This window comes from Podarcis filfolensis, assembly GCF_964270895.1.
Source record: "Podarcis filfolensis genome assembly, chromosome: 12".
NCBI classification, from domain to species: domain Eukaryota; kingdom Metazoa; phylum Chordata; class Lepidosauria; order Squamata; family Lacertidae; genus Podarcis; species Podarcis filfolensis.
In genome coordinates, this window is record NC_139614.1 from 9,616,549 (window position 1) to 9,625,129 (window position 8,581).

At 42.1% G+C, this 8,581-nt stretch overlaps 1 long non-coding RNA gene across 2 annotated transcripts; it reads right to left on the minus strand.

Moving 5' to 3' along the window:
* Positions 1-2,637: 2,637 nt before the first annotated feature.
* Positions 2,638-5,921, minus strand: LOC310745310. 2 transcript variants are annotated; one of them, XR_014540076.1, is made up of 3 exons: positions 5,513-5,921; positions 3,336-3,429; positions 2,638-3,305 (listed from the first exon to the last, which is right to left on the minus strand). It is a non-coding gene; the product is annotated as an uncharacterized lncRNA (long non-coding RNA). The 2 variants fall into 2 exon arrangements; XR_014540077.1 differs by having other exon boundaries at positions 2,638-3,429.
* Positions 5,922-8,581: the final 2,660 nt, after the last annotated feature.

An 8,581-nucleotide genomic window follows, 5' to 3' on the forward strand; every position in this document is an offset into this window, starting at 1 on the left:
GAAAATGATATACAGGTGGTACATGACTCCAGTCAAGCTTGCAAAAATATATCATTTGCCTGATAATAAGTGTTGGAAATGTAAAGAAAATGAAGGTACATTCTTTCACCTTTGGTGGACGTGCCCAAGGATTAAGGCTTTCTGGGAGATGATCTATAATGAAATGAAAAAGGTATTTAAATATACCTTCCTGAAGAAACCAGAGGCCTTTCTCCTGGGCATGGTCAGCCAATTGGTGCCAAAGAAGGACAGAACTTTCTTTATGTATGCAACAACAGCAGCAAAAATTCTCATCGCAAAGTATTGGAAGACACAAGATCTACCCACCTTGGAAGAATGGCAGATGAAAGTGATAGACTATATGGAATTGGCGGAAATGACTGGCAGAATCCGAGACCAGGGAGAAGAGTTGGTGGAAGAAGATTGGAAGAAGTTTAAAGACTATTTGCAGAAACATTGTAAAATTAATGAATGCTAAAACGATGTTGGATTGAAATGAAGTGGCTTTAAGGTTAAAAAGAATATGTAAAAATGGACTGATAATTAGATGAAAATATAAAGTTATAATATGTTAAAATATAGAATTAAGATAAAAACAAAGAGGGAAAGGATTTGCTGAATTAACTATGTGAATTGGAATACAAAAAAGGGAGGTGTGAGGAGGTCAGGAAACAATTAATTGAAATATAAGATACGAAAAGATTGATTTGTTTTTAATTGTTTTTTATTTCCTCATGTATTTTGTATTTTTCTTTGCATTTTTGTATCTTTTTTCTTTTTCTTTTTCTTTTTCTTTTTCTTTTCTCATTCTGTAATTCTCTTTTGTCTGTAAAATTTCAATAAATATCTTTTAAAAAAAAAAAGGATGACAGTTATAGCCCCCAAAGTTTTACACAGGGGTGCCAACTTGAATAAAACACTGAGGGAACCCAGGTAAGCCCCACCCTGCATAATCGATCACATGACGTGGTGCACACACACCATTTGAATAGCGATGCGCATCAACTTGGGGGCAGGACCTGGCCCCCTCAAATATTTTATTCAGGGACCGAAGGAGTTGGCTCCTGTGGTCTTACAGTAGAATGCAGGTGGCGCTGTTGTCTAAACCACTGAGCCTCTTGAACTTGCCAATCAGAAGGTCGGCAGTTCGAATCCGCGCAATGGGGTGAGCTCCCACTGCTCTGTCCCAGCTTCTGCCAACCTAGCAGTTCAAAAGCATACCAGTGTGAGTAGATAAATAGGTGCCACTGCGGTGGGAAGGTAAACAGCATTTCTGTGCACTCTAGCTTCCATTCCGGTGTTCTGTTGCATCAGAAGCGGTTTTGTCATTCTGGCCACATGACCTGGAAAGCGTTCCACAGGGCAGGGGCCATTACCAAAAAGGCCCTCTGCCTGGTTCCTTGTAGCTTCACTTCTCACAGTGAAGGAACTACCAGAAGGCCCTCGGAACTGGACCTCAGTGTCTGGGCTGGATGATACAAGTGGAGACACTCCTTCAGGTATACAGGGCCAAGGCCATTTAGGGCTTTAAAGGTCCACACCAACACTTTGAATTGTGCTTGGAAATGTACTAGGAGCCAGTATAGATTCTTTAGGGCCAGTGTTATGTGGCCTTGGCAGCTGCTCCCAGTCAGCAGTCTAGCTGCCTAGACTGTGGTGGCCTTAGAGAGCTGCTTCCAGGTGAAGTGGACAATAATGGTCTAGATGAAGAAGAAGAAATCTACCATAAGGGCTCCTCCAGACTGGTGGAGGGTTTTCGCAGGTGTATTCTGCTGAATATAATTAATAAAACAATAGTGTATTAGCAGTGGATTTATACCAGACCATCCGCCCATCATTCCACTTTATTAGTTGTTTTGTGATACCTCACGAATACAGTGGTACCTCGGGTTACAGACGCTTCAAGTTACAGACACTTCAGGTTACAGATGCTTCACGTTACATACGCCTCAGGTTACAGACTCCGCTAACCCAGAAATAGTACCTCGAGTTAAGAACTTTGCTTCAGGATGAGAACAGAAATCGTGCGGCAGCGGCGCAGCAGCAACAGGAGGCCCCATTAACTAAAGTGGTACCTCAGGTTAAGAACAGTTTCAGGTTAAGAACGGACCTCCGGAACGAATTAAGTTCTTAACCCGAGGTACCACGGTACTTCGCATTGCCATAGGGAGGGACACTCTTGCACCATAGCACAACAAAAGCGGAACTTTCGACTGGACTATGCAGCAAACTTTCCTAGGGAAAAGCAAGCCATCTGCAGGAAAGAACGAAGTGGGGGGTTTTCTCCGCACAGCATCCGAGATTCATTTCCTACCTGATGAATTGAGAGGATCAGGCTGCATGGATTCAATCCGAGGAGAGAACTGGGTGGGTGACCTCATTTCATTGCTTTCACCAAACTGTGTCTTTGCTGTTCTATAAAATAGCACAAATGTAAACGAGGTGTGAACTGCTTTCACATCTCATTTAGGTAACAGATGAGGCATGAAATGCATTTCACAAGCACAAGTACTAGACCGGTACCCCTCAAGCTTATGGCAATGAAGAGCTGTTTTATCCCATTGCAGTTCTGGATTCACTCTGAAAGTGGTTACTAAGTGTGGGGCAGGGGTGAGGGGAAGCATTATCAAGCAAGGGCATGTTTGCTATTTTTATTTGCTCTCCCAAAATATCCCGAGGAGTTGAAATTCTTAGTTGCATAGATGGATGTAGTTATCAGTCTCACAGAAAAACCCCACTACATCTAGATGGTGCAAAATAATAATAAAAACGACAGTTTTAGCAGGCAAGCTGGAATTTCAGATCATTTGAAGAACTTTTACTTCTTCTTGTATTTAAAGACCCCAAATATTGTCTTCTAGCACATCATATACACTGATGCTGTGATAGATAGAGACAGATAACTTGGGTCAAGGGGTTGCTCACCAGTACCTCGCATGGTAGCTGAAAAAGAGCTCCGTAAACATCCCCACAAAAATTCAAGAAAATAAAAATGCTGTTTGCTCTTCCTACACTGCTCATGTTTGCACTAGAACCTTCTGGAACTTTCAAGAACTTTCAGTTTGTTTCTGGAAAGAATGAACACTCTCACACAGAGCCCAACAGGATCAGCCACTTCTACAACAGACCCCTATTCCACTGGATGCCAGGATTAGACATCCACTCTCCCTTCCATCTTGAACAGAGGAGAGGTGCAAAAACCTCCTCCCTGTGAGAAAGCGCTGTGGCGGCTGGTGTAGATATCTTTTCTTCTATTAAAGCATGTTGTGGTCCTCTCTTTTTCTGCTTTTATCCAACTCTTTCAACTATTCCTCATAGGACTAGGTTTCTAGAACGCTTGCCGTCCCGGATGCCTTCCTCCAGATATCCACCAGTGCTAATGTATAAAGTAGATTTTTGAAGAATGCTTGAAAACCTCACACAGGTTCACTAAAAATAAAAGGAAATATCAATTAGGCACAGTATCATATGGCTATTTTTAAAGTCTCAAGGTGTTGTTTCCCCCCCCCCCCATTTAATATTTCCCAAGTGGATGCAATAACTTCCACCTTCAACAGAGGACCCATCTGGGGAAATGTTAACACTTAAGAATGGAATCCAACTGATCTTTGCAGAATTGCAAATACAGATCACTGGCTGTTTACTCAGGAGTGCTGTTAGCTAGAAGGCCTCTTAGCTCCAGTTGTCAAAGAGGATTCATTACACTGGCATCTCACACAAAAATCACAAGGAGGAAGTAAATGTGACTGGGCAAGGTTCTCAATGTTACTTATGTAACTGCCTCTTGGGGCTAATTAGAACTGCTTTTGTAGTATGCAAGCTATACATTCCTTGAGATGCTTTCAAAAACAGTGTGTGATCTCCTCAGTGAGGTCCTGGGTTTTGTGCTGATTCCGCAACTCAGCTAAGCATCCCAAAGAATGTAACAATCTCTCTGATTAAAGTTCAATGGAAAAGTAGAGGAACGAAATGGAATAATGGCCAGTGGCTTGTTAAATTGCTGTGGGATTTCTTCATCTTCCTAACTTGGTTAAAGGTTCATTGTTGTGTCCTGTTGTACAATCATGAGCTCTCTCATTTTGCAAAACTTTTTTCAATTAATTTGCTGATACTATTTTTTCCCCCTTCGTGAAATGACTTCCACAAGATAGGTCGCTGCAGTAAGTACTCTTACGCATGCATATTGGTGAAATAGAACTGAGGGGGGAAATTGTGCTGGTTTAGTATTGATATTTTAAATTGTTTAATTGTTAGTCTTTCCGATGCCAAAAGCTTGGGACACTTTTTTCTAGGCTCAGGGACTACAAATTACTAAGAGATCTACTAGCAGGTCCCAATCTATGTTCTGTCCTATCCTGGGCTAAAAGGTATGATCTGTTAGATATTGCAGATCACCCACTCACTTGAGAGGAAGCCCCACTGAACTCAGCTGGAGTAGACACGTATACACTAGACATGCTCTAGGATTGAGGTGGAAATGGTCCAACTCTGAGGTCTGCCCACATTCTGCTGGGTCCCATGGATGTCAAAAGCAGACAGTTCTCCACTCACAATCCCCTAATTCTTAGCTTTCATTTTTTATTAAAAAAACAACCCAGTATGTTTCTAGCATTTGTAGAACCTGAAATATGAGCAAAAAAGTAGAGGCACTATCTTTCTCAGGCAGGCCACAAACCAGGCAGCAACACAAGCTGTTGCAAGCTGCAACACACAAACAAGCTTTCTACAGTCAACCATTTCTCTTCCCAATCCTCCTATAGTATTTCCCAGCCCATTGAGAAAGAATAAATGCAAATAGTTTTAAAAGTAAAAAAGAGGAATGTTTGTTGTAGAAAGTAAACCACGCTGTCCACAGTTGCACACACTCTCTCTGTGTGTGTTAACAAATACTATTTCTTTGATTAAAAAACAACAACCCAAGCTGCTCAAACTAACAACCACTCCCTTCTTGTGCGTGCTCACAAAGAGCTCGCTTTGAGCTGTTTGGAGGTGTGGTCTTGAAGGAAACAGCTCTGAGCATGCTCAGAACAGCTCCTGGGTCTATCCTAAAGGAAGACCAGTTAATGTCAGATACAGGAGCTGAACTGAGAAAATGAGAACACAGGGGACTGAAAACGGCACAACCAGTGTAAATAGGCAGTGGCTCCGGCAAGATATTTTTTAAAAAATTCTTTTTTGCTGCCTGGAGGCAGATGTGTGGGACCTCCTTGCCACAGCAATACTTTCAGGTTGATGTTGACTGAGTGGCACAGAAAGCTTATTGGCCAGCAACTGACAGAAAAGTATCCAGGACTCTGCATATTGAAATGCATTATGGGTGGATGGGTGGGGCAGGAAAGAGTGTGGATGGGGTTTCTGAGAGAAACTTTAAAAAAAAATTTTGCTGGGCATTTCACTTGGTAGGGCTGAGCCTTGGGATAACCTAATGGACCACCCTCGATGGTCAGGAAGCATGCAGAGTGATCCGCGTTTTGCCCTGTTCCTATGAGTCAATGGGAGGGAAATTACTTACTAGTGTAGATTCCAGCTGCTCACGAGGCACATCCATGCAACACGGAAGGTTGGGGTTGACACTGGTGTGCTCCTTTCCTGTGATGCTCTCCTAAGCCATCTGGTACTCTGTTTTCAGCTGCTCCATCACTAGTCCTTCACCATCATTCTTGGGGGTTATGGTGGTTGACATCTTATTCCACCCTCATAGCTCCCTGGGCCTATCTCAGGGATAAGATTGCGCCCAAACCTTCTTTTTTTAAGTTTTAGCAGTCTACTTTGCAACTTCAGATACCGCCAGTAGAAACGGCATTGGAAATTTCCTCACAGAACCATCTCAGATGAAACTAGTGCAAAATGTTCCTGCATAAACACCAACCAAAACAGAGGAACTCTCATTCTTTTAATATCGGGCCATAATAGAACAGATGCACTGCCCTGCTCCACTAAACAGCACACCAGTATACAATAATCTGCAGAAGGTCTGACAATTTATTCTATAACAACATAGCACTAAATGCAGAAGTGGAAACTCGGTTTAAAATTATCTGAGCCAGTAAAAGGGAATTGAATAAAAGCCTCTGATTTTATCTTCATACAATTACTGTACTGCTGTTGCTGTTATTAGCTAGCCATGATGATTATTAATCTCCTTGTGCACCCACACCTGGAAATAAAAAGGCAAGACATTTAACAATAGGTTAGCAAACTGGATCCATAAATGTATTAAATATAAAAGAAATTTGCAAAGGATATCCTTGTCAGGAGCTCGTCCTACACTCGAGTAGGACCCTGGCAGAGACACATGCCCAACTAGCATGTTCCCTCCCTCCTGGTCGATCGTTCGGGAGCTTCAAAAGCTTTCTTCTGCCCAAACATCACAGCGACCGATGCCAACAGACATCGGCACACTTAGGGATCAGCAGAGTGTTCACAGTTTGCATGACAGATCTCATCAACTCAGCATTTTGGCTAATCTACTTTATTTACATATAAACACACATGGAGCACTGCAACATGGCTCCCTCTCTCTCTAGCATCAAACAGCAAAGGGAAAAAGAACAAAGGACAATAGTCCCACTTCACGGAACACAGTGACACAAACATCCTGTCTCCGTCAATTCCCACTTCCCACAATCCCATGACTGCAATCATGGGAGCAGGAATTCTAACACTCCTATGGCTTAAGCCCAAAGGTTCCTATGACTCCCCATCACCACCAGTAACTAAATGCGGCTGAAAATTCCCTGACCCTTTTTTTTTTTTTAGTGTTAAGGGAAGTCATCCCTGAGTACGGTAACAACCCTCCTGATTCCTAAGTCTCTGAGTGTGCAATGCTGCTCTGCCCCCAGTTTGCTCTGCAGGCCTAAGAAGCAAGTCTTGAGGATCCCCTTTCACCTCCTTGGCTCTTCTGAGTGCTCACAAATTCTTGGTGATCAGTCCAAAAAATAGGACAATAGAAGATGTAGGAGCTGGAGGGGTGGGGAAATGAAGCAAAGTTAGAGTGAAGGCAAAAAAACAGGAAACAGACAAAGGTTCCAGGTCCAATCCTTGGCATCTCCTGGTAGAACTGGGAGTAGGGATGGAGGAGAAATTTGATTCATTGTGCATTTAAAGCAGAACCCATGAAATTGGCACTTTCTGAAACAACATGCAAACACAGCTATCCTTTGAAATGCACACTTTTTGCAATGCTGTTCTCCAGCCCATCTTTACAAAAAATGTATAGATTAGAGGCAAATGTGCATAAAAATAAAAATCTTAGTGAAAATAATATACAGCAATGTATTATATTAAGGAAATTGCTTGCAAAAAAAAAATATGCACCTTTGTCAAAACTGCATATAAAAATGTGTTTCAGAACAGCTTAGTTTATGAACAACTTGGATTAAGAACACTGGAAACCCGGAAGTAGGTGTTTTGGTTTGTGAACTTTGCCTTGGAAGCAGAACATGTTTCACTTCCTGTTGAGTGTAAATTGAGTCCCCGGCTGCTATGGGAAAGCATGCCTTGGTTTAAGAATGCTTTGTTTAAGAACGGACTTCCAGAACAGATTAAATTCGTAAACCAAGGTACCTTTGTATTAGGAGACATTTGCACTAAAATGCTGGTGAATTTTAGCAAATGGCTGCAAAATGTGGAGAACTGAATTTAAGGCTGGGGAAATGGGAAACTGAGAAACTGAGAAACTAAGAGAAGTTATGTTGACAGATCCTTCAATCCCTAACTGGCAGAGCCTGAAACCTTGGAGAGCTACTGCCAGTATAGACCGCCAAACCATTTGAACCTTTGGACACAGATGGACTGTCTTAGCCTCACACTGCAACAGCTACCAGAGAACAACAATCATTAACTCAGCAAGAACTCAATTATACTTAGCAACCAATTACACTTAACAAGCACATAGCTAAACTTCAGAACTCAGTGCTCCAAGAGGCATTGGTGGCCACCAGCTTCATACTAGCTGCTGGGGATTTCAGGTGGGAGTGCTGCAGTGCTCAGCTCCTACTTATGAACTTTCTGTAGACATCTAGTTGGCTATGGTGAAAACAGGATGTTGGATTAGGTGGACCTTTGGTTCTTCTTATGTTTTTAATTGACTTCAGTGTGAGAGAGCTCACCCAAAGATCTGAATGAACTTACAAAGTCCAGTAACTTAGACTTTGTGTTATATTTTGGAACACAGAGGCTAATTTAATTTAATGCACTAATTTAATTTCATTACCCACACCACAGTAGAGTTCTTGGTTCTTACCTTTAACAAGAAAATGGAATGGCCAGTATGTAAACTTTAAAAATGCAAATAAAATAAAAAAATCAGGAAAACATTGTGGAGCAGGTGGGGGAAGCTGACAAAAAAATGCAGACTGCAATCCTATACACACTCACCTGGGAATAAGGCCTATTGAGCTCTATGGGATTCACTTTCGAGTAGACATATGCACAGCACTGTGCTGTCAAGCCAATGTTTCTTACTGCCTTATGTTTCTTACTAACTCATCCTTGCAGACAGCTTCAGCTTCACAGAGCGTCATTACTTCAGAGCTCTCAGTAAAGGACTGAATTCTCTAGCCCCTGTAAACAAGGGCAA